The sequence below is a fragment of the Mixophyes fleayi genome, chromosome 2 (genome assembly GCF_038048845.1).
Source record: "Mixophyes fleayi isolate aMixFle1 chromosome 2, aMixFle1.hap1, whole genome shotgun sequence".
Classification (NCBI taxonomy): Eukaryota; Metazoa; Chordata; class Amphibia; order Anura; family Limnodynastidae; genus Mixophyes; species Mixophyes fleayi.
In genome coordinates, this window is record NC_134403.1 from 144,163,060 (window position 1) to 144,183,950 (window position 20,891).

A 20,891-nucleotide genomic window follows, 5' to 3' on the forward strand; every position below is an offset into this window, starting at 1 on the left:
ACGTACACAACGACACCTAAGTACTCTTAACCCAATCCACTTCTCATTTTCACTAAAACAACTATTTTCTCCTGTAACTGCATTGTTCTGCCCTAATCAGGCCGCCTCTTGACAACAAACACCCACTTCAGCCCTAGACAATGCAGCTCCAGATAACACTTACAGTCCCTGACTAACCAAACCACAACCATGACACACAAAACAGACCTGATACCTGCATAAGTGCTTCCGCAGTGCAGAGCCCCACTAGAGGAAATCTCATTCCTATCCAGATTTACTCCACTATAAATTCATCCTTACAGCATTGCCCTTTCAATTGCCAAACAAACATTCTTCAAATCTCTAACCCACCCAATCTTCTAACCCATGTTGCCTCTTTGCCACCTTCAACTCACTTCTCTGCCCACCTGCACTTCCTCCCAGCTCATGATTTTGCCCCCTATTTCAAAGACAAAATCGACAAGTTATTTCCTCATGTCAAATTCCACACACTCCACCCACCTTCACCTAAACTCCCTAATCCACTTCACTGCATGCCCAACTCTAGCTCTTTTACCGGTCTTTCTCTACTGGACATATTTCCATCCTTCTTTAAACATGCGCACATATCACCAATTCTAAATGAACCATGTCTCAATCCAGCCTCTCTCTCCAACTATAGCCCTGTTTCTCTTCTCCTCCAAACTACTTTCCAAACTACTTGAGCAATTAGTGTACAAATGCCTGTCTTGCTTACTCTCCTCTCACTCAATTCACTGCAATCAGACTTCTGCCCCCAACATTTCACTGAAACTGCTCTCACAAAAGTGTTCGATAATCTACATACTGCATAGTCTAAAGATCATTTCTGCTGTTTTTGACACTGTTGATCACCCTCTTCTGCTACAGACACATCACTCTACCAGGGGCGGATCTAGAAAAATGCTGTACCCGGGGCTATTTAGGAGGGGGGGGGGGGGGGATTTAGGCCCCGCCCCTTTCTAACATCTTAGCAGACACTTGCTGCCGACGGCTGCACAGTATGTGCAGGTCCGTTCAGCCATGACAGGCAGGGACAGTGTGCTGCCCGGCTGCTCTGATTGTGTTTTAAACAAAGTCAGAGCAGCCGGGCAGCACACTGTCCCTGCTTGTCACGGCTGGACGGACCTGCACATACTGTGCAGCCGTCGGCAGCAAGTGTCTGCTAGGGGGGGCGATCGCCCCGATCCGCCACTGCACTCCACTGGCCTTCAGGACACAGTTCTTTCCTGGTTCACTTCCTACCTATCAAACTGCTCCTTTAGTGTTTCTACTTCTAGCACACCCTCCCCTCCACGCCCACTATCTGTTGGGGTCCCACAAAGCTCATTTACTTTTTTCATACACCTCTTCTATTGGGGCACTAATTCGCTCACTCGGCCTCCAGTACCACCTCTACGCTGATGACTATCAAATCTATATATTTTCCACTGACCTTTATCCTTCTGTACTATGTTGTGTAAAAACTGTCTCTCTGCTATTTTCACAAGCATGTCCCAATGCTACGTAAAGCTTAACATGTCCAAAACAGAGCTCATTATCTTGCCTCCTGCCAGAATCTCCACCTCCCCTGAAATCTCCCTCACTGTCAATAGCACCACAATTTCCAGTCTCCCAAGATTTGTGTTTCTTATGCATAACAGCACACAATCAGTATTTAGTGCTAGTGACGTGCATGCTTTTGGATAGTCAAATTAGCCATTTCCTAAATTAAGAGTTTATGGAGCCTAAACAACTGGATCAATGTAATCTGGGCACCCATGTGTTTGCCAGTCACGTCAAACAAATAGATTGCAACAGTGGGTACTTGTCAGTCTGAAATAGTACATAACAGAACAACAGCATGTACTCAGCTACATAGATACACTAGCAGAAAAGTCCCATAGCACAAACAGGATGGTGGTCAGGATGTACATGTGGGAGGGAGAGACACTGCCTAATGGAAGTTTTCATGTAAGGTGCAGCAACTGAGAAAGGGGCTCAAATTATGGGTAAGCACAAACCATGAAAAAATACGGTAATTTATTGATTGTGAAAGGGGTGCTGTGTAATATTTTGGCTAGTACAGTTGGTTAGTGTAAACTTTAATAGGCAGAACTTTGTTAGATTTCAAGTTTGATTATATTGAGTACATATATTATATTAAATAATTTAAACCACACAACTAATTTGACAGAACAGCGTTATTTGAGTGAAAAACAAATCATTCATAACACATTTTTCTGTCACATTTAGAGAGATTTAACTCAAAGCGATGCATCTCTGGTGACATATCGAGGCAAAATTTGGCAAGAAATTCTCACTCGTTTTCTTTGTTTCCCAAAGAGGTGCTCAAAAAAAAATAAAAAAAAAATACAGAGATTCCTTACAATAAAAGGCAGCTGGACATTGTGGTGATGTAAGGCGGCACATTACATTGTGTTCAATGTTCCCCTTAGAATAACAAATAAAGAAAAAGATGCATTTATAAAATAGACAATTTTCTATCATTAAAATAAAAAGAATATTTGAAACCAAAGACGCCGAACTCGCGGGTGTTGAAGAACCCGGAGCTTAATACAAATTTCCCCCTACAGTAGTATTTAAGTGAAAATATATTATTTTCTGTTGCAATTAGGGTTTAATATATTCCAATAATACAAATCACACCCACTATGATATATATATTTGAATGAAGAAAAAAAAAAAAGTTTGAAAGTCTGATTAAAGACTAATCGTTGGCTTGTTTTTTCCTTGACTACAAATCAATACATATCTGTCTAGCACATTCATTGTGATCACCAAAAGCATGTATATGGTTTGACTATATATGCATAAGTGGATCCTGTACTGTACTTATTACAAAAAGGTGCAGCAGTGTGAAAGGGGGGCAGAAGCGTGATGATAGAGGGAGCAGTGTGATGATGGGCCAGACATAACTTATTTTTTGCTCTTATTGTTGTGATTTTATAGCTATATGGTGTTTTACTTAAAAACGTGACAAACCTGCATCCTAAAATACATTTGTATGGCACAAAGGGGTATATTTACTAAACTGCGGGTTTGAAAAAGTGGAGATGTTGCCTATAGCAACCAATCAGATTCTAGCTGGCATTTTGTAGAATGTACTAAATAAATGATAGCTAGAATCTGATTGGGTACTATAGGCAACATCTCCACTTTTTCAAACCCGCAGTTTAGTAAATATACCCCGTAGTGTTGTACGGCACAGGGCCTACGGGAGTCGGGACTGGAGATAGGAAGGAGTCAGATTTAAACTACAAACACCCACCCTCCCTAAAACAAAAAAGTTTCCTGAATAGAAGAATATCAAATATGTGTTTTTTTTCCTTTTTACATTAAACCATGCTACAATTGCATGTGGGTAAAATGAACCTAAATGCACAAATACTTCGGGTGGAAGTAAGTGGCAAGTAGGCCAGTGCTAGGTGGCACTGGCCACAAATATATTCACAAATATTGTTGAACTAGCACCATTTCTAAAGGTTTGGGGTGCCATCATATTTTTGTACGAGCATATGACACTCATGCAGTATGCCACGCTGGCGTGAATTTATCATGCAGGTGGTGGGTTATTTATTTTTTAGTATTGTGGGTGATGCTTTTAAAAGATCTCCACTGCGCACAAACACTTACATAAAGTTGTTAGCAACTTATATGGGAGCTGCAATTAGATTAACTCTATCGAGAAAATTTAAAGCAGCAATTCATTGGTCGCTTTAAATTTTCCTTGCAAAGTAGCAGAATATCGGCGACTTGCAAAATGCACTCATTTATCCCTCAGATCTTAAGAGTGTTGGTGTCACTGAGAATCTGCCCTTAAACACATCATTTTTTGTGATAAATGTAAAGGTTTCTATTGTAGCACATAAAAACCAGCAATATGTAAACAAGGCCTTGTTCCATTCGCTCTCATACAAATCAAACTTTCTGTAAAGCTAATGGGTCCATTCATTCAGAACACAAACAGATCCAGTCATACACAATGTTCACAATTGCAGTAGCTAACTACACACACACACACACACACACACACACACACACACACACACACACACACACACACACCTACTAATCGCTGTTACTGGTTGAATACATTTTATGAAATTTGCTGCTCATTTTGGTCCTTTACACAGAGAGGGATCTTGGAAATTTGATTAAAAAGGGGAAAACGTCTGACAAAACTGTTACTTGTGCGGAAGACCGTGTGCTATAGCTTTGTAAAAATTGTGAAAAGAACTATTAAGCCCATTCCAACTTCAGAACATCCATTTACTTTCTTCTTCATCGCCATTTCCTTTAAACACTGAACACATTTCTGCCTCCTGGTAATGTGTGAAAAACAAATACTAGAGAAAAAAAAAGTTATAGCTATGTGATGTGCCCTTAACACATACTGCCTAGGAGCTATTTTTCACAGTACTGAAACACACGGTTATTTATTACACCAAATTTGATGTTCTTCACAAGTGCTAATGTACATCAACTAACAATTCAAACCAAATGTTTCCGGAGCGGAAAGCCTTTATATTTAGATACATTTCCACGATGTTGGTTCATAAAACAATAACTGAAATAAGGATGAGGGGGAAAAAACCCGATATCCTCCCTGCCTCCCATAGTATATTCCCAACTATAACAGCCAGGAAAGTGTGGATGAAGTCTGTTATATGCTGTGGGCTCATATAGGCCTGTGCTGAGGCAGGGAAGGGTACAAACATTTCCTATACTTATAAAGTCATATCCACCGCCTCTGCTCTGCCCACCTTTGCTATGCTCAGTCACTCACTGCTGACACAGCGTAAGCTCTTGGCTGGGAGTCTACCTATAACATAACTGCATATGTGTTTGCATCTCTTTGTTTAGATGGCAGCCTCAGGGGGCCACCAGGTATTCCAGCAGGATTTATTTTTATTTTTTTAATGAAAAGCCCAAGTACTGGCACACTGGTGGGTCAACAGAGCTGCCACAATTAATGGTAGTATAGAGGTGGCATAATTAATGGATCACAGTAGTTTAATGCTATAGGCAACATCTCCACTTTTTCAAACCTGTAGTTTAGTAAATATACCCCCATATTGTGTTTTCATTTGTTTATGGTACGGCACCAGCACAGATCTTTTTTTTTAAATAGAAATACATTTTTTCACAAACGTACCACTGGAAGGTACAAAATGTACCAAAATGTACCCATTAAAAGTAAAGGACAGGCGAGATCTGGTTTCAGGCATATCTGAGGTGGTGGAAAAATCCTTTCATGGGAAATAGACTGTGCACACTCCTGCAAACTTGTGAACAACCCTATCAATAAGTATATCTACGCAGATGCCGCCAAATTGGCCAGCCGATTGGCTGCTCCATACAAAAAAAAAAACTGGTGCATTTGCACAAAAGCAGGTGCTTGACTTTGTAAACGAGGCTGTGGGCTGCAGACTGTACATTTGCGCTTTAATAAATGAGCCATAGTGAGACCTTTGTAGCAGACAGGCCCCAAATATAAGATGTACGTGTACTTTACATATTTAGGATGAATAGTATTCTCTTCAGGGAAAAAAGAAGGAAGAAATTAATTTTCAGTAAGTGTTTCAATTTTCTGCTAAGAACTACAGACCTGCTGGGAATATAACATTTTAAATTCAGAAATTGTTTGACTTGTCACTTGAGATTTACAAAAATGAGGGCAAATAATAAAAAAAAAAAACACATTTATCCAGTGTGTCGGATGTGAATTCTGGCAATACATACACAGTGCCTGCATGAGCAGATTAAGTAGGTGAATGGAGAGGTTCATGGGAGATACATCTATTTAACCTCATTTCATACTGGAGAGGCAACTCATTATAATGTCTGTATTACTAAGACGTGAACACGATTTGACCATAAAGTAATAGGAAAATACAGCAGTGATAGATCTGAATCACACTGACCAGATAATAAATAAAATGGTTCCATTATTTAATATTACGCAATATTAGTAAACTGATCCTTCTTGTGTAATATTTTGATATACAGTGTAGTGTATTACTGCTAGAAGCATTGATATGACATTGTCCAGGCATGTTGAAATTAAAGATGTTTTATTATAGAGCATTACAAGCTTCTCTTACATTGCAGCAACACACATCACATTCTATTGTCAGTTTCTAATTTCTTGTATTCTGTATCTTATTTAGAAACTGAAATAAAAAAAAACAAAAAAAAAACAAAACAAAACAGTATATAAACATTATTCTAACAATTATAAATACTTTAGAATTTGTTTTTCTTCATGACTTGACATGCAGTAGTAACTACTGCTTGCAGTCAGGTGTGTTTGTGTGTGTTAATGCAGGACACTCCACTAACCCCCTTGCATTTACTTAGAGTGAATGCAAGTAAACGGAGCATGCAACATGCCAAAGAGGCTGCCTTCCAGCTGTCACTTCCAACTGCAGGCACAAGGGGGTACCAATAAGTTGCTTTAGTAATTGCATTAATCATTAATGCCAGTAGTTAAGAGCTCTTAAACTGAAAAAAGTGGTCTGCTCACATCACAGAATTGTTTTATTATTTATATTTGGCAATCAAACATAATGGGCCTAATTCATTAAGGCATGCAAATTGAACGTAATGTGCGTTTTTTGCACGTAGTTCTGCTCCAGAGATACCACCCAGTCCGGGTACAGACAGATCCTCAGGGGTGACAATTCGGGCTTTCGCATGTCCGTTTTAAATTACAAGTAGATCTGAAGAAATGTCTCTTGTTGAATAAGGGTGAACATGAACTCCCTTCTCTGATGTATGTTTCGGTTTTGCGTATGCGCAGAGGGAAAATACGTAAAATATGCAAGGTAAATGGACTTATGTTCCTTAATGAATCAGGCCTACAATGTTTTATTGCAACAGTTTATTAGTACAAACTGAATGTCATTCAAACCATACAGTACATTAATTGCACAACCCATGCTCATGGAAAAATCTTATTGCAAATGCTCAGATGAGTGTCTAGCTCTGTGTGGGGTGGGGGTTTAGAAATGGTTAACCTCACTCTTGATACAAATCTGTAGACAAATGATCCAAGCAAGGATGATACGCCTTTAGACTCACATGTAAAACAGTAGGCAAAAATCTGACTAGCTCCAGGGGACCAGGTCTAAGAGCAATTCTATACAGTAACAGGGTGAAAATAATGAGCAAATTATTTATATATTTTCAACCTGAAAAATATATAATAATAGGATCACAAGGCTTAGTGTAAAATTTATTCCAGCAAGGTTGTCAAAGCAAATGTAACAAAGGGATAAGGGGACACATTGTAAGGCAGACTTATACTGTCCTTGAAATGATTCAATCTTTCATTCATTACTACTATTACAAAGCCTAATGCAAGTTGATCTGCTATGAAAATTATCTTGGGACATTTATAAAAAAAAATGCACCCATATCATGTGTAACAATAGAGGTAATGGAGGGTCCCAAGTCCCCCACTATGATACCGTCCCCACCGAGGGGCTACTCAAATTTACCTAAACACTTGCTAGTGTCTAGGACAGGGGTTGTCAATCTTTTTCTATCAGTGTGTCAGCTAAAATCTAGTCAATAGTCAAGCCCAGGTGTGCCAGGAGTGTGTATGTACATGTAATTATGTCTTATTTTAATGATGCCAATACCATAATATTAATAGTAATGGGACCAACAAATAAATGTTCATGATATGTCACACAGTACTGCCCCATTTCATATTATGCCACATAGCAGTACAATTTGTATTATGCTATAGTTGCGCCCCCAGTTCATATCATGCTACACATAAGTGCCCCCCATACACATTATGCCACAGATGAGCATCCCCATACACATTATACCACACATAAGTGCCCCCAATACACATTATACGGCTCCGGCGTGTCAAACTACAAGGTACTGTGTGCCGGGGGGATGCCGACGCCTGGTTTAAGACATAAGGAAACTGGGTAGGAATCACAGTTCAGACAGAATCCCCTGGGTAAAAATAAATGAAACCTGCTAAATCAACCTGCTTCTGGTATGATAACACCAGCAAGCTTAGGCTAGCTATAGGTACACTGTGCCTCTCTGGGCTCTCACTAATCCACCACAAACACTGGCCTAATAGAAAATGAAATCCCAAGCCTATACCACGTACAAAAACACTAGGATTCCCCCTAGGGTTTCTTGTCACACCTCTCCTAGTGGGGACTAGTCTCAGGTTTCCCAGGAAAGGACCACTATTGGATGCCCTTATCCCTACAGAGTTTCCTAGATGCTACATGTCCATCCTGTCTCACCTATTGATCCCTACTAGGGGTCTGGACTGGTGGGACAGAAACCACTTGTATACATCTAAAAGACACTTTCCATTACCAAACTTACACCATGGGCAACTACTGGGTGACTTTTGTTAGTACCTGTAATGTAGCAAGTAATATCGTGTTAAGCTAGAAACCAAGCAGGAGACAAGACTATGCAGGTAATAATGCAATTTTGCATTAGCATAGCGGTTGAATTGTTTTCCAGATTTTCCAGCCATATAGTAGCTTCACTAAACTTCACGATTGGCAAATAAATGCTCTGACCCACATATGCACTTTCATGCAACTCAAAGATACACATGTATGCCCAGTGGTGGGATTCAAAAAAATTAACAACAGGTTCTATGTCCTAATGACCATTTCAACTATACCAAAAGATAAACCGAAAGGTAGTCTAACAATTCACGCATTAAATACTGCAATAAGAACAGTAAAAGAGGTAAAGACAACTAGATTATGTGTAACGTAAGATTTTAAATATTAAATACCTCATAAACAGTTAGTGAAGATAATTAGCAATTTCCAAATAAGTCACTTAGGATCATTTTAATACTTGAAGGTAATTTCAGGCTATGTTAAATAAATATACCTAATAAAAGATAGATTTTAGATTTACTATTTGTTTATAGGAATAAATAAAATATAACAAAAGAACCAATTCCGGCACTGAGCTTACTTCTTTCCAGCTGGAAAATTAAGTCGCAGCTGTAATAGAGGACCTTGCTGTATGTCCCAACTCAAGACAGAAAAATAAAAAAATATTGCGCTGGCAGAAAAATAAATTTGATTAAACTCACTAGGACAGAATAAATTAATGGAATGGTTCTCTGCAACAATTAAACATATAGGGCCTGAGTCATTAAGGAGAGCAAAGCATAAAAAAGAAGCAACTTTGCACCTTGGCAAAACCATGTTGCATTGGATGGGGAGATAAATTTAAAATGTGGGGACAGATTTGTAATTAAGATAGGATATGTTAATGTACTTTAAATGTCAGTGCAAAAATAAACCTATCAAGTATTTGTTTGTTACGTGAAAAAACAGCCAGTATTTTCCTTATGTGCAAAATAATAAACTAATTTGCACCCCTTGCATTGTAACATGGTTTGTTCAGGAGCAAACTTACTTCTTATTTTGCTTTGCTTTCCTCATTGACTCAGGCCCATATAATTTAACACAATAGACGTAAATTCAAAATGAAAAAATAAAAATCATTCTAAAATAAATAACTAATCCGGCACGTAGCATAAATAAGTTGCATACCCAACAATAATGAAGCAATTGAAACAAATATGTTACTGAATACTCCTAAATATGAATATTCATAAGTGTTCTCCAGCATTAAATTTAGACAGATTGTGCCATTGTCTCTTACCTGTTCTTGCTCTTCCCTCTTGCAGCTTTGTTGTCCTCTCGCTGGCTTGTGAAAGTTGGAGTCCTGTATTGAAAATGCAAAAATTGTATTATAATGCAAAATGTTAACAAACCCTGAATGATTAGACTCCTTAGTTCAAACAAAACACTTTATTATGGACAGATAAAACTACCTCATTGTACAGGCATATATAAGCAATATCTGAACATTTGTGGTCAATAAAATATTAACCTCTACCAGCCCCATTTCACTAGTATTTAATATTCTAGTGATCGCTGAGACCACAGAGAGCATCCATGTAACCGTCACGCAATAAAGTTATCATGCCTCCCAAAGTTGCTCTATTTATTAAATACCCCCTAAGACATTTCATTACCCCTGCAGGTATTTTCATTACAATAACAACTTCAAACAGGGAATAAACTCAGATACACAAAAATAAATTGTGTACTTCCAAAATAGTTATTACTTCCCACTGTAGCTGTTAATATGGACTATTGTGCTCCCTCTAACTAAATCACGCATCTAAACACAACATAAACAGCGTTGTGGGGAGTAAACTGTATAAAGATGTATATAAATAGATATATTTATATACATCTTTATACAGTTTACTCCCCACAACGCTGTTTTTGTTGTGTTTAGATGCGTGATTTAGTTATTTTATATATATATATATATATATATATATATATATATATATATATATATATATATATATATATATATATACAAAATATGTATAGATAAAAAACTTGTTAATTAATAATAGCAAAATTCATTTAACTACCCACCTTCAGTAAATTTCATTTCCTCCTCTTATAGCCATTGCCCCCCCCCCCCCCCCCGGCAGCCATTTTTCCTTACTCCCCCCTGCATGGTATTTTCATTAGCCCTTTCCTACAGTCATTGTCACCCCTGCAGGTATTTTCATTTCCCCCTCCTACAGCCATTGCCCCCCAACCATTTTTACTTATCCCCCCCCGCAGGTATTTCCTTACACCCCCCCCAAAGTAATTTCCTTATACCCCCCCGAAGTCATTGCCTCCCCCTGCAATAAATTTTACTTATTCCCCCCCTGAAGTAATCTCCTTATACCCCCCTAAAGTAATCTCCTTATACTCCCCCTAAAGTAATTTCCTTATACTTTCCCCTGCAGTCATTGCCCCCCCTGCAATAATTTTTACTTATTCCTCCCGCAGATATTTCCTTACACACACACCCCCCCCCCCCCCCCCAGAAACAATGACAAAAAAAATACTCTTTCTTGCTTAAAACTAAAACGAAGGACGAATACAAATTAATAAACAAATTACCTGAACAGGCTGCTGGCATTCACTGTGCGCACCCAGCAGTGAAACCACGTATTCAGAGGCTCCTAGGCGACTGCGCATAACATCACGGCGGCTGCGTCAGGATGTCACATCGCGCAGCCGCATGAAGTAATAATATGCAGTTTTCCAGCAGAGCATCGGAAGCTCTGCGTGCCGGATCGGGGGGGGGGGGGGGGGGGGGGGGGGAGGGAGCCGGATCGGGTGAGAGCCAGGAGCCAGTGCCAGACCCGGGGGGAGCCAGGAGCCGGACCGGCCCATCTAGCCAGCGGCCCTTCTGGCAAATGCCAGAAGTGCCAGATGGCCAGTCCGGCCCTGCCAGCAAGCCTAGTATTGTGGGTGTCACATCAAACTCTGCCTCGTGGGAGATGTTGCGTTCTTGTCACTCTTCTGTTGCTGGTGATGGGATCAGTGTAAGGGCCAGGGCTGACTATGGGATCAATGGCTTGCATTACATTCTCAGCCCTATACACTAACACCATAAAACCATACACGTACATTACAGTATGTGCCACACTGGTTACAGCAGGGATGGGCAAATGACTCTGCAAACTGCATAACTTAAAATGCATTTAAAAAACAAAAACAAAACATAAAAGTGGGATCTATGCACACTGGCGGGTGTAGCCAAGCAAAATAACCAGCATATTTTACCAGATACTCTGACATAATAAATCAGACATAAGCGCACACACATTATTTACATTATTGTGCAGCACATGACATACCAGCCATGTGCCCATACATTTGGCTTCCCATCTAATTTACCTGCCTAGGGTACACGATTGTACCTGCTAGCACCCACACAAAATAGACCAGCCATGTGCACAAAGATTATTGTGCCTTATATGCAGAGCGTAACTACATTCTTATTCAACAAGAGACATCCACTTCTAGTTGAAAACGGATCTGCACAATAAATTTGTTATGCGTGCCTTGGTGAATCAGGTGCCATATGTTCTTATAAAGAATCCTGGAAGTGACTTTGGGTCAATGTTGGCGATAACAATTAAGCAACAGTTTATTTATTTTGAATGAAGTGAAAAATGAACATTACCAAACTTATTAATAGATGATTTGCGTTTAATCAGAATTAGAAAGATTATATGGATTGGAATGTTAATCCACATTCATAGCAGTTTCATTATAGCCAATGATTAAGGGTAAAAAAGTGTAACAACAGTTGGATTAGTATTACGATTTTAATTAAAAAGTTTTGCAAACAGAAAATGATGCTCACTGCTAACAATGAAATATTAATTCTACATTGTAAATAAAAATATGTAAACATTTTCAAGGTACCCTGTTAATGACAATCTTTGTGAGGGAATATTTCTATCATCATCTGAATAGTCCAAGTCCAACATAGTAAATATACAAAAGATAAAATGACCTGCTAACTGTATAATATTACTCATATTATTCTGAAAATATAGCCGAACTAAAATGTGTGGTAGAGGATGTTCTGTTTCATTATTAGTCTTTTTTTTTTGTTTTATGCAAGCCTTTACTTTTCTGTCTCTTACATATAGCTAGAGTTTATTTGAGGTCACAGTATAAGGTCTTGTACATAATTGGGAACATTTAAAAGAGACAGATAAATGCTACAAAGCATGATATAGGATATGCAAAAAAAATGTATACACTGCACAGCTTTTAACCCCCTCAGTGCTAAAGACTCATTCCCACATATAGCCCAAAAAAGCATTTTAAGCTGAAAAGATAATACTAGTTTGGTACTGCCAAAATGGTTAGCATGTTGTTGCCGGAAGGGGGCTGGAGGACGTGTTGGTGAATAGTGATGACATCGCACTACGCCACAGAAAAAAATCACCAGATCTAAAGGGGGGGGGGGGGGGATAGAGCACAAAAAGTGCCAGATATCCTCCATCCTGGGACCTAGAGACGTAGGCTGGGTACACCCTACTGTGTTTTCAGACGATCAGGCCAATCAGACGATAAACGATCGGTTGGCCCGATATCACACTAGTGTGTATCCTGCATCGATAAACGATTATCCTTCCAAAGCCCATTGTATGGTTGAAGGTGATTTTGAAACTAAAAATCTCAATGGAACTATGTTGTTCCAATCCTGCAGCTCACCTCCCGACTGTCTTTGTCTTGTCCTCGCAGCGGCTACTTGTCACCAGTGGCGGATCCAGGGGGGGGGGGGGGGGGGCCCCCCCTAGCAGGGGCTTGCTGCCGGCGGCTGCAGGGTCCGTTCGGCAGTGATAATGTGCTGCCCAGCTGCTCTGATTGTGTTTTAAACACAATCAGAGCAGCGGGACAGCACATTATCACTGCCGAACGGACCTGCACATATTGTGCAGCCGCCGGCAGCCTTAAAAGTTAGAAAGGGGGCGGGGCCTAAATCGCCCCCCCACCCCCCCCCCCCCCTATATCGCCCCCCCCCTATATCGCCCGGGGTAGAAAAAAATTCTAGATTCGCCCCTGCTTGTCACTCCGTATAGACGCGCCCAGTCCTGTGGTAGAAAGAAATGCACCAATGAGCTGGCAGCAAGGGGTGGGGAAATTGATGTGATTGGAGGGCTGTGCTCTGAATTTAGCAGCACCGAAGACAAAGGAATGTGGAGACAGTACTTGGTGTCAGGCTGTCAGACTTTAATAGAAGCCCCTCCCTTCCCCCACAGCTTGATGGCATCAATCAAAAGCTAACAGTTGTATTCACAGTCATCCGCTGAGACTTATACCCATTCACACACCCTCAGATTAGAGTAAAAAGTAAATTATGGCAGTAACTGGTGGGCTGGGCAACAGACTGTCTAGTCATAGGACCCTCTGCAGGATGATTTCCAAGGTGTTGTGCGTTTTGGTAGTACAAACGCACAGTCTGTTTAGGTTCTGTGGTGTAACATGCCTTATCGGTCTATTGAAAAAGGTTTCTATTGTCGAAGTCGTATAATTGGATGAACGAAAGTATATTATTTGATATTGTTTTATTGGTCGATTGCACTCAGTATGCCACGCTACACGTGGCATATTGCGATCGCACGGTAAAATACGCACGTACACACTCACATTACAACATTTAGATATTTACGTAATTCATATTGGTTCCGTTGCACAGTAATTTATGAGCAGATAGTATTTAGTTTAATATTAGTTTTTTATGCTATGATTATATGTACACCTCAGTGTTATTTAAGGTTCAGGTTAAAGAAAAATGTCTGATATCATATTAATCCCCTTTACATCAGCAGCTGTCCGGTGCATTCGGCGAAGAGATCGCACATTGCATACTCTAGTTATTGATGTTAGGGAATAAACCTTTAATATGATACTGACTATAAAATGCTAATAGACTAATTGTAACTGGAGAGTCAGGCGGGAAGAAAGGAGCACATCCCCTGGAGAGATGACCCCCACCTTTGGATTCTTTAGTTTGAACTAGCCTATGACCTGTTTACCCTGGACCCACCCTAAGTCTGGACCTATAGAAGCAAGCCACGTCATTTACATTGTTCTCTCTGTAACACTGACTGTATATATATCCATAGCTGCGCTCCCAGTCGGCACTCTTCTCTGACCACAGTATTCTAAACAGATATACTGTGCACTGGGACCCGTGGAAGCGCAGCGAAGCGCATGCAAAGCGCAGTGGTATGTATGTATCTTTTGGTATTGGCTGTACTGTAACATAATATAATCATGTATTGAGCTGTTAAACTTTGCATCTGCTAAAATAAATCACTTTGTGCGTTAGAAACACAATACAATCGCTTGGGCAATGCTTATTTGAAAACTATAGAATTACTTTAATACTATATAAATGTGTCTAAATAATACTCTGTATATGTGGTCCAGCACCTGTTTGCACTATGATTCTTGGCATTTAAGTTCATCCTTGTTATTTCTGCAGACCTTGACAAAAGCAATGTTGAAAACATCCATGATATGACTCCTTTGAAGTTATTGTCTGATGATTCTGGGTGATCCACTCTTTCAAATGATGTGGCCCCTTAGTAGTTATGCATTCCAGCTGAGAGTATATGAGGGCGACCTGCAGTCATACTTGTCTTTGCCCAGAGAGATTTTAAAAAGGAGATAATTTATGGGACAGCTAAGAAAAAATGAGGTCAGATGCATGCTTAAAAAAGGTAGTTATCAGCTTGATATATAAAAAAAAAAATTGTATGTGGAAGTGCGGCTTTAAGTATCTTATATACATTTTCCAGCTAATTCCAAGAGAACCAGAAAGAATAGTCAGTAGTTGATGCTTGTGCATGAATAAGATGTTCATCCTTGATTGATTAAAGGGGCTGCAAGTTTGTTTACCCACCTCCTTCTCACACCAGCCCTGGTGTAAAAACGGTATACAAGAAGGCCTGGTAGCCCATATAAGTATTACATCACTACCTTGGTGTCTGTAAAGGAAAAGCTATTTTTTAAGAGTTATATGAGCCCTACTTGTTCCTGTGAGGTGTCTGCTAACTTTGTGTGACCAACAGATTAATGCTCACACATTAATTCAGACTTCTTCCATAAAGCTCTACTGTAGAGCTCAGTGCAGTGTGTAATATACTTGTTAGTTAAATACTGGGCGGCACCCGGATTCAGATATTGGGGTGGGGGGGGGGGGGTAGTTATAGTGAGGTCTTTGTGCAAAGTAAAAAACGTGCAACAATGCAACTAAGAAAAACAAAATAGGGCAACCCATTTATATAGAAAGATTGCAGCCGTCAGTAATAACTTAAGGAACACAGTTAATTATTACATTTTAAAAGTGTTCCCAGTCTCAAATCTGTTAAAAGCAACAATCCTCTAAAGCAGTAACATTTATAGATATAGACACAAACAAAAAATACATTTTTTCGCTGAATGCATGCACAAGACTAAAGCTTTTTTTTTTAGAACTATTAGAAATCTTGAAATATTATTGTGTCTTCTCATTGCTCTCATGGGACAACAGAAACATCACCTAGTTTGCAGGATCCAAACACTGTATACAAAGGACCAGGCATCTAGAGTGGAGCCAAGAAAAAGGCAAGTGGCTGGATACACAAGGATAGCGATTTGTTGGTGGGCAAACTGAGTTACTGCGTCTGCGTGACTAACTGCTGAACTGTGTTTTAACTTCAAAACTCTCTCTGGGCAGTCCGTAAGCAAGCGATATCAGATGGAGGGCCTGCCAAAAACAAGGAGAGATGCAAAATGGGATGATGCCTCTTGCCTTGTACAAAGCTTTTTCACAGGCTAAATAGCGACTGAGCGTCATAAGCACATTACATGCGAGTGGAATCAACGCAGCAGATAATTTGCTCATGTGACCAGCTCAAGCAATATCACACGTTTTGTTGAAGCTTACAGACAGAAAACCTATCCCTAGTGGAAAACAAGTAAATAATCTAATGCATATTTTGCATTTGAAGTATTGGGCCTGATTTATTAACAAATGCAAAAGGAACGTAATGCGGTTTTTAAAACAAAAACGCACATACATCGGGTGTATGCACGCCCGTACTCAACAAGGAGCAGATCTTAAGATAAGTCTGCTGATAAATACAGGTCTTGGTCTACTTTCGGTATTTTCTACAGATAATACACTGCAGGATACATCCAAGACATATGTGGAATAGAAAGTCATATATCAATGCACATAAAAACAAAACAATTAATGTCACCTGTTAATATATAGTCATTAATGACAAAACATTATAAAAAGAAAAATGATTTTTCAATAAAATACATTAGGATGTTCTACTGTACATTAAATACATTTTTACAGTTGCTTCTGATTGCAAACATATTCTAGCATGCATACACAGCCATCATCACTAATAATCAGCATTTACACCAGACCTGTAGCTGGTGCAAGTATTACAATCAAAAATCACATACCTTTCAGATGACCAAAACTTAAATCGGATGCTGCTGCATACTCTAGACCTTGGCACCCCTTACTGTACATTGACTACCTACATCCGCCCCTTCCCCACCCCATCCCTGAAATCACAAGCTGTCTTATGTGTGCTTTGCACTCAAAGATGAATGGGAAGCTTCTGGCGTTCTGAGGGGTATGGTCTGGTATTGGGCATACAGAGAGTAAATGTACGTATTATACACAAAGTATTGTCATTTACGCTGCTTAATGAATCAGGCTTATTGCGTTTACTTTAAAGGAACAATTTTTTTATTCAAATAAGGAGAATTTAAAACTGAAATATATCTGCTGCTAGGTAACAAGTTAGTTTTTAAGCATAGTGTCAGGAACAATAGATAGGGGAAGGAAACAAGCAATGGAAGGGTTTTTGAGAATAATTCTTGTGTGGCACCTTTAGTAGCTGCTGTCCCTCAGAATGTGTGGGATTTAAATTGAAAAGTATCTATTCTAGCAGGTTCCTTTGCTGTTAGCATACAACCTCCGATTGTGTTAAGCCTTAGTTTCAATATAAAGTTTCTTGATGCAATGAATAACTGATATTTTGTCTCTGAAAACATTTAAGTTTTTAAAGTTGACACAAAACATGATGTAGGTTCCTGTGTGTATCTGAGCAAGACTAATTTGATTATGGTTTGCTTAAACAAAAAAGTTTTTGTTCACATTTTGTTTTTTAAATAATTGTATTTATGTTTTCAAATACAATACAAAAAGCAGTAACTATAGATAGGTAAGCAAATTAAAAAACAAGCCACCAGGTGAACATAACCATTTGAAAAATTACAGCAAAAGGGGACATCAACTGCTTGTTGGTATCTATTCAAAATAAATGTCCAACTTGGAGCGCTCCTAAGGTGGCTGCCTGAGATGAATATCTAGAATGTCACCCACAAATCTTAAATAGATAATTGCAACATAGCAGTGATAAACATCTCTGGGCGCTACCAATCTAAAACGCAACAAATAAAGTTGTATGAAGATAAAATAAGTAGTGTAGAGATAAAAATGGAAACTGGTGAACAAGTGTCCAATGCTTGAAAAGTCCTTGTTCTTCGGTCCACTAATGGTGGATGTCCTTGCTTTATAGTGTCAATGTAGTATTCAACTTGAAAGTGCTCATATTCATATGGTAGAGATATGTGGAAAAAATAGAAGGATTGTGCAATAGTGTATTACCTTCAATACCACATTTATTAAACAAGGAAAACTACACATAAAAAGATACAAATATTGATATGATTCTCCAATGCCAGGCAATGGCCGCCTACCAGATTTAGCCGATGGTAAAGGCTTATATAAAGTTCTGTTGCACAGAGGGCCCACGTGCTGTGATGAGAACTCCAGAGGTCCAGGCAGTCAGTCCCAGGTTGGAGGAAAGATGGCCAACACGTTTCAACCTCACATAGGTCTTTATCAAGGCATCTTGATAAAGTCTTTATCAGGTATCGTTTGAGACACAAACCATTTTGTCATGACAAAGAGTTCAAGGTGAGGACTTGGCCTCCAAATCTCCCAGTTCTCAAACCGCTTGAGCATCTGTGGGATGTGCTGGAAAAACAAGTCAGAGCCATGGAGTCCCCACCTCACAGCTTACAGAACTTAAAGGATCTTCTGCTAACGTCTTGGTGCCAGGTCTGAGTCCATGCCTTTATGGGTCAGAGCTGTTTTGCCACGAGGGGGACCTAAACAATATTAGGCATGTGGTTTTAATATTGTGGCTGCATGGTGTACGTATTTGTCACATACATATACACACACACCAATTAAGTTAGGGAAATTCATTAAATTAGGCTCCTCTTTGGCATAACCAGCCCAATTTACTATCACACATATGTGGTCCGATTATACTGACTGAACTTTTCACAATACAAAACTGAAGTTTTAAAGTGAACTGTTAAAGAGAACTTGTCACCTTTCGGTAAACCTAAATATTTACATAGTGCACAAAACCACATTGCAGCATGCTGTAAGTAAATGACCTGACACAGCTTCAGAGACAATCCACATATCTAACATACACTATATGGACAAAAGTATTCGAACGCTTGACCATTACACCAACAGGGACTGTAATGACATTGTATTCAAATACATATACTTTAATATGGAGTTGGTCCCCCTTTTGCAGCGATAACAGCTTCCACTCCTCTTGGAAGGATTTCTACAAGATGTTAGAGTGTTTCTGGGGGAATTTGTGCTCATTCATTCTGTAGAGCATTTATGAGGTCAGGAACTGATGTTGGACGAGAAGGCCTGGCTCACAATCTCCGTTCCTGTTCATCCCAAAGGTGTTTGATGGGGTTGAGGTCAGGGCTCTGTGTGGGCCAGTCAAGTTCTTCCAAACCTAACTCCTCAAACCAAGTCTTTGTAGTCCTTGCTTTGTGCACTGGGCACAGTCATGTTGGAATAGAAAAGGGCCTTCCCCAAACTGTTCCAACAAAGTTGAGAGCATAGCATTGTCCAAAATGACTTGGTATGCTGAAGCATTAAGATTTCCCTTCGCTAAAGATAAGGGGCCTAGCCCAAACCCTGAAAAAAAATCCCCTTATCCCTCCTCCACCAAACTTCACAGTTGGCATAATGCAGTCAGGCAGGTAACGTTCTCTCGGCATCCGCCAAACCCAGACTCGGCCATCTGGCTGCCAAACAGAGAAGCGTGATTCGCTACTCAACAGAACACGTTTCCACTGCTCCACAGTCCAGTGTCTGTGTGCTTTACATCGCTCCATTGGACACTTGGCATTGGTCATGGTGATGTGATGCTTGCATGCTGCTCGGCCATGGAAACCCATTCCATTAAGCTCCCGCCACAGTTTTTGTGCTTACATTAATGCCAGTGGAAGTTCGTAACTCTTCAGCTATGGAATCAGCAGTGCATTGGCAACTTTTATGCACCATGCGCCTTAGCAGTCGTTGACCACGCTCTGTGATTTTACACTGTCTTCTACTTCATGGCTGAGGTGCTGTTGTTCCTAAATGCTTCCACTTCTAATAATATCACTTACAGTTGACTGTGGAATATCCAGCAGGGATGAAATTTCACAAACCCTCTTATTACAAAGGTGACATCCTATCACAGTACCATGCTTGATGTCACTGAGCTCTTCAGAATTACCTATTTTGTATCACAAATGTTTGCAAATGGAGACTGCATGGCTAGGTGCTTGATTTTATACACCTCTGACAATGGGTCTGATTGAAGCACCTCAATTCAATAATTAACAGGTGTGGCCAAATGCTTTTGTCTTTAAATCTGACTGTGTGCTATATATACTTGCAGTTTGTTTTTGTTTTCACAGCTTTTTTGTTTTGCTCTTCATAGTTGCATGTATAATTTTATAGGGATGTTCATGTAAGTAGCCGTTTGTGGTGTTCAGCATGCTTTACGGTTTATTTACATGTGCATATTTTTGTGATTCTTCTGCACTTTAAGCAAACTGCACATATTAAAAATATGCATTGATGTTTTAAATGTCATTTTTTATTTATTTTTTAAATGACTTCAATAGAGTTGCTTATATTTGAGTTTTTAGCATTATTGCTTTAGAATTTTTTTTGTATTTTTTTTTTAATACAACACACTGGTGCTTTTACAACTTTTGATATGTCAAAACTTTTCCTGCGTTTGTTATACTGCAAATGAAAATCACGGGCAGAAAAGGAACTAGCATTACGCAGGAGTGAAAAGAACTTTTACACATGGTGCTTCAGTAAACTGTTTGGAGAGAGGTTGAATTACACAAAAAAGAGAATTTGCAACAGGGTAGAGGAAGCTTAACCGACTTAAGCTGATGCAATAAACTTTAAGAAAAAGGAAGAATGCAAAGGACTGCAGTATTACCAGAGATGCTGTTTTGTTTTTTTGTTTTTTTAACATAATAAAATTTAAAATGACCTGAAAATGGTAACCTAAATTCCATGCTGATTTATCTAAGAGATAAATAACAATTATACAGTGC

At 39.4% G+C, this 20,891-nt stretch overlaps 1 protein-coding gene across 9 annotated transcripts in view; it reads right to left on the reverse strand.

Annotated features, from left to right (window-relative positions):
* The window catches only part of INPP4A (inositol polyphosphate-4-phosphatase type I A), a 94,324-nt gene that overhangs the window by 70,212 nt on the left and 3,221 nt on the right, over positions 1 to 20,891 (reverse strand). For 8 of the 9 annotated variants that reach the window (XM_075200135.1, XM_075200133.1, XM_075200130.1 and 5 more), the window contains exon 1: positions 13,137 to 13,177. The exons of the other annotated variant lie outside the window; for it this stretch is intronic. The gene's annotated coding sequence lies outside the window, so the exon portion shown is untranslated. Of the gene's footprint in view, positions 1 to 13,136; positions 13,178 to 20,891 lie in introns of those variants that run through there. 9 annotated transcript variants of the gene reach the window in all.